General features: G+C 29.0%; 1 protein-coding gene across 1 annotated transcript in view; it reads right to left on the bottom strand.

The window, feature by feature from the left end:
* LOC106683775 (uncharacterized) overlaps positions 1–6,903 on the bottom strand; it is a 365,532-nt gene that overhangs the window by 11,625 nt on the left and 347,004 nt on the right. The gene's annotated exons all lie outside the window — the stretch shown is intronic.

Here is a 6,903-nt window from a genome sequence, read left to right as displayed (position 1 = left end):
TTATTATATTGTTTAATGACTTAAGAAATATAACAACTTTACAACTGAACAATAAAATATTTTATTACAACCAGATTTAATTTGAATAATATAAATCCTCTGCACTTTTCCAGATTATAAAGTACACCAATTACGAAACTAGGAGTGTAATTAAAATCATAAGTGATTAACTGAGGAAATAAATGAAAAAATAGAACAGTAAAGATCGGGTTTGCTATGAAAGAGAAAAAATCAAGAAATTAAACGATCAAGATAAGAGAAAAATAATAAATAAAATTAGTGAATTCTACGTATTTTTATTAAGTTATTATGTGATATTGAGCGTTTAACTTCTTATAATAATTATAATTAAAATCCTAATAACTCATTTATATGATTCATTTTTATTGTATTAAACTTTGATGATGAAATCCTCAATAGATTTATTGGAGTAATCAGATAATAGGTAACGTTTTAAGTTGTACAAGAATAAAAGAAAATGTTTGCAAACCAAATATCAAAGAGAATTCTGTTCACCTAATGAAATAAAAACATCAAATTTTTTAATATAACTATTTCGTGGTATAGTTACATCAGCAATTTTTTTTAAAATTATCTAGAAAGTCTAGTCATAGATCTCATATCAAGCTCTAACGCTGGGTCATGTACATATAAAGGAGAGGTACGTTTTTCTACAGACTTTCTAGATTCTGTCCGTACACAGAAAGTACTTATGACCACTTTCCAGGTGTTTATCCGTCCTAATGTTCACAATTACCTTCCCGACATGGAGGTAGAAAGTACAAGTTGAAAAAATGTTTGTGATACTTTTCCAGTTAGTCTGTGGAGATATTAGAGATGAGATTGAACGTGTTTCTCGTATTTTTCTTGAGAAAAGGATTGTTTTTTTCTCTTCTCTGATGGTGCATACTGTTTTAATAAATTTAGAGTGCAAATATGTTCTATTACTCATGTGTAAGATAAAAAGAAAATAAGGAGATAACAAACTAGCATTTTTCTATTTACTTCAGTTTTAAATAAAAAAATTGAAGTTAAAACAGCTTATCTATTTTTTTTAAAACAGCTATTAAACAGCTTATCTCACTAGTTTTATTTCAATCTCCAAAAAAGCAACAACATAGAAGTACATTAAATATTGGTGTTTACATCTAAACATTGAAAAAACAGAAATTATAAATTTCACTAAACGATGACCTTACTAGATAATTAAAAAACCCGTAAAATACTTAGGAGTCACGTAAAGAAATAATCTGTTATTCAACCAACATATTAATTTAAAATTAAAAAACGCATGGAAAATAATTTATCCATATTTTAATAAATTTTTTTTTTATATAAAGCTATGATTTATTTATTGATAGATATTATAATATGCCACACAGTTGTGGGCAATAGGTAATAGTGATGAATGATCTCATACATACTAGAATAAAAAAAATTAAAAAAAAAAATCTCTTAAAATATATACAAACAGAAGAATAAACATAATCAAACTATCTGTATAAAAAATAAAATAACATTGTGATAAAATAATATAGTCTCTAGTCACATTTACACTCTAATATACAATATTTACACAATCGACCTGAGGATCCCTGAGCCCACTTTATCCTCCACGTGTGAGGGGTAGAGCAGAGCTCAAAAGATCCCAGCGCATCCCTCTCGCCGCATCACTGGCTTAATAAAAAAAAAAAAAATGAACTATTCCCAAAAAATAAACGAATACTCTTGAAATCAGTACTAAGACCCTTCATAAGGTAAGCCTGTCCCAAATGTACAGTACAAGAGCCCGCTGGAAAAAAAAATTTAGTTATATCAACCCAATTTTATATAACTTTAATGAAAACTACGTTTAGTTATTAGGGGGAAAAGAAAATGTAAAAAAAAATAATAATTTTTTATACGGAGTTCCACATCGGAGTTAAAACAACTTACAGCACTGAAAAACGTAATAGAAAAATATTTAAAGTAGAGTAATTTTTTTAAAATACGATATACATTTCGTGAAATATATACTGAAAAATCAATAGTGAATTTATTGTGGGAAATCTTTATCTCAGGGACCTTAGAGAGGTTTATTAGTACTCAAATTAAAGCTAGTTTAATGAGCTATAAAATAGTTTATGACGTTTATCTTCGTAGAAGCAGTTGTTTTCAGGATATTTGCCAAAATAAATTCACAAAATGTTGATTTCTGGTTGTTCGGACAACATTTCTGATTTGTATTGAAACTGTTGAGAAACTCTTTTGAGAAATAATACTGGTACAAATAAAGCAACTATAGTCAGATCAAGCTTAAGTTAATCCATATCATATTGCTTTGTAGTACAATATAAACTAAAGATTGCACAAGTCATGGATACTTATTCAATAATAATCTAATATATATAAATCAATATTTTTTTGTCCTTACTTTATGCATTGCCATACCGATCATCGGATGGTGTTGGTACTTTATGCATAATTCATACATTTTTTTACCGTCACCCAGACTATGTTCCTACAATTTCTGATTTATGAAAAACAGTATCTCAGGAACTATTGAACGTACAGATATCTACCAGCAATCAAATTAAAAATAGTTTAATTTACGATAGGGTAATCTATAAGGTCTACTTCATAGAGGTAGTAGTTTTTATGATACTAAATGGTTGGCTAGAAGACGGATAGTCTAGAAAAAAAAAATAGGACTATTTCAATTTAAAAATGTGTTTACTCAAAAAATATACAAATATGAATCTATATAACAATTGAAAACACACTTATAGACAATGGGAATACATCCGCTTGTAGGAGTGTGTGTGGAATTTTGACGAAAACCATATCAATAATTTAAAAAAAGTTCAATACCTTAAAAGAATGATTTTAATGTGTCAATAGTTTAAAATAACAATATAGTATTTATTTTTTAAGAAACACATCATTGGTAACAAAATGTGGTATGGCTTTAATCCCTCAAATACTAACAAACTGAGCTCATTCCTGTGTAGCCCGTAGTACATTATAGCATTAGCCCTCTAATTATAGCTTTCGGTGAATAATTGATCTGAAGAGCAGATCCGTTGACCAAAATATTTTATTCTAATTTTTAAATTAAAAATAGGGCTAAAGATGATATAAAATTTTATAATCAGAACAAATCCAAATCTCTTGGAAGGAGGATGTAAGACGTGAAGTTCTTTTTGCTGCCCTGTTAATCCTTAAGAGTTAACAGATAAAGATTCTTTGTAGTGAAAACAAATTTCTCCTTCATAAGTTAGTTGTCTGAAATGACTACCATTCCAAAAATTGTAATAAGAATCGCAGGAGATTCCACCTTGGTTTATAATTCCCCCGCTGGGCATTTCTATGGGAATCTCTAATATCGATCTATAAGGAAATCAAACTAACTCAAATGCGATCAACAGACGTAAGTTCAATATATATATATGTGCCTCTTCATTATGAAACTATATAACAGTATGTTTAACTTAATTTATTATATTTTGTTCTAGTACAATATTTAATTCCAGTGATTAATATGAACTGTATTTATTTTTATTATTCATGTACTTCTAGTTCTTGTTTTCAATAGATTAGTTTTTTTTTCAACCTTACGTATTCACCAAATATTATATATTTCATTCACTTTTTTAGTTATGTACACACATATTTATTTTTGTATATTTTATTTTTTTCCTGGTTTATAATTGATAATCGTTTTTTATATAGTACAAACAGTTTGTTTATAGATTTCTTCTTCTTATAAGAACATTTGATTTTTTTGTATTTTATTTTTTTAATATTCTTAATATAATTGGAATTACACGTATTAATGCTAACCCCACTTTACATACATATAGAATGTATTTAACTCCTCTTTCCTACTACGAAAGAGAATAAAAAAACAATTATAAATACGTTTGACAAAATATCATTTCCAGTTATCAGTAAAGGTGCAGTGGCTTACAACGTACGTAATTCAACTTTATCTCGAAAACTGAAATCCAGATTAATGAAAGATATCACGTAATAAGCTCTGTGCTTATCTATTTTTTATTTTTTCATCTTATATGACAGTTATTTATTTTATCAATTCTATAAATATTAGTTTGTACTTTTTTATCCTTTCTTTCATTCTTTGATTAAATAACTATTATTATTATGAATAATTTTTTTAAATAGTTTATTTTTATTATTTTAAATTATTCTATAGCCATAGTATTCTAAATATTATGGGGTATCCATTTCACGAGACTAAAACTGCACATTATGAATTATTAAAATAAAATAAAATTGTTATATTAACCATTTAAGGCTTACCAAGCTGATCTAGCGGTTTTTCTAACCGCCGCAAAGATTAATTTAAGCAAAGGTTGGTTAAACGGAGTTCTAAAGTGTTTAAAAATTATAAGTTATTTGCTTACAACTACTTGCAAGAAGCTAGATTACCTCACATTACGATAACCATATCCTGGACTATACGGAAGATCAAAATGTAACACGACCAACAATAACTCCTCAACAAAATCACAAAAACAATAACAACATCCAAGAACCTGTTGATCACACTGGCGATCGGGTACTGAAGCTATTGTTGGAAAGTGCGATATTTATCAGAGCATAACGATCGCCAGGGAAAGGCTGCGCTGCCAGTCAACTCATCTACCTGTACCTCACAGTATATACATAATATTCAATAATCTATCTACATACTATATACTATATACATAATTATTTTATTGTATAAATATCGCCTAAATATGAGAATATTGAGGTATAAAGCAGGTTGGAAGTGTATGAGAATACAAAAGCGTTACGAACGTAGCAATTATCTAATATCGGTTTTTATGAAAAAGAATTAGTTCCATTATTCCAGTTATTAACAATTTGCTTTTGTTCTGGCCATTCCTAAACTTATAACATCAGGACCATTGAATCCAATACTCAAGTATTACATGCTGTTATAACATGAGTTATTACATTTTGATACAATAATTTTTTTACAACTATCATATTCCCTATACAATCGAACATGATGGAAAAAAGTTATTGACTATCGATAGCTTGGTACTTCATCTAAACACAAAAGTATTTTTAGATTCCTCAGCATATATATGAAATATACAGTAAGGAGAAGTATTACGATCGCGCAAAATTTTGAATTGCAGTTTTCAACAGAATTACACGTTTTGAGATCCATTGAGACAAAATAACTAAGCATCGTAAACTGTGTACAGCCTAGTTCAAAAATTCGTACTAAACTTAAATTACTTATAAAAGGTGGGTATATACTTGAGTTACAACTGTAACGTTTTCTACCTGACTGGGTATGTCACTTAATATAATTGATTCCAATCATTTTTTTAATTTGAGTTGATTAAACTCGGTAACAATACAATTATAAATTATATTTATTAATTTTATAACCTGCTTTTTATTATCAGGTTAATTTAAATAGTTTGATAGGAAATAAATACAGAATTCAAGACCTTAAAACGGCTTTATTTTTTTCTTTAAATATTTAAACATTTCAATTTTTTATTAATAATGAATAATAGATACATGCAAACTATGAATGGGTTTTTTAAAATTTAAATGTAAATTATTTCATCAGTTTCAATTAATAAACAAAATGTTCTACGTTTCGGTTGAGGCTCCATCCTCAGGAAAATAAAAAATCATTTGCATATTCATAGAATCATTATTAAAGGATTTGATAACAAATTTATTTTCATTTATTTATTACTATTTACAACTGTACATTATAATACATTTAGTAAATTTGATCTCAGTTAAAATGGAGAGTTACAGGCGTGTAGAGAAACAAAGCATTGGTAACACTTTTATGATGTGTTATATTAGTAGCTCTCGTGGTCATCTTCTTTTCAGGCGCCCGGAGGATCATCAGGAATGGAAGAGGGAGCAAGGTCCGTTAACTGACTACTAATTGTTTTTCCATATCGCTAGTCTGATAGATGTTCTTAAGACAACATCAATAGTTATTAAATAATTAATTCTCAATTTGACCTAACCTATGTTTGAGCCTTTCTTCAGTTGACAGAATGACTACCTTTATAAAATATTCTTAGTATTTTCAACAGAATGTGAATTTGAGAAAACTGTTATATTTCTGTTTTACTTTTTGTGAAAGAAAAATGTGTTAATTTTGCAACTAGAACTTTTTTGAAAACTGTTGTAATTGGAATTAGCCAATCTGTGAACTCAAAGGATCATGAGATAAATTAGTATATGAAACTATTGCACAGTGAAGATATAAACATATCAGTTCTGAACCCAAGGGAGATAGTAACTTATTTAGAATTACATACATTATTAGGAAATACTACCATTATCATGAGAGTCCTCAACAAAACATAATCGGTGCCTTCATGATCGATGCTTCACATACCGGAAACCGCCTCCTGTATATAGGATAGACCCAAGCTGAATGGACGGAGGCAGTGGAGGGGAAAATCCATTTTCCTCCGCCCTTTACATAAAGACCAGGAAGGACCGGGCTACGTGCTTAGCAAAAGTGAATTTAAGAGGCCTTTAATCCACGTTCGCTTTGATCGCCTTGCTCTCTACCGCGCAGTATTAATTGCATCACGTCCACCTGTTTGAGCTTTCAACCATTGTCTGAACTACGGGAGTCTGTCATTGATGTCTATGATTGAATCGTGAGGGAACGAACATCCAGCCTTTGGCCATTAGAGTTACTGTGACTCAATCTCTTCTGGAACTGTGAAATCCATTATCAAATATACATTAATACTTCCTAACCCTTCCAGATGTTTACAATACCTTTGAAAATGGCCGGATGACCTAATGGGTAATGTTTTTAATATAATGATCTCAATAATACAATATTCTCTTTAAAAAAAAAATCAATTCTAACAGTCCTAACGCTACTTTTTTTTT

This window comes from Halyomorpha halys, unplaced genomic scaffold (assembly GCF_000696795.3).
Source record: "Halyomorpha halys isolate HHAL.00 unplaced genomic scaffold, Hhal_1.1 Scaffold516.1, whole genome shotgun sequence".
Taxonomy (NCBI): Eukaryota; Metazoa; Arthropoda; class Insecta; order Hemiptera; family Pentatomidae; genus Halyomorpha; species Halyomorpha halys.
Note: the sequence above shows the minus strand (reverse complement) of the source record. Positions and strands in the feature narration are given on the sequence as shown.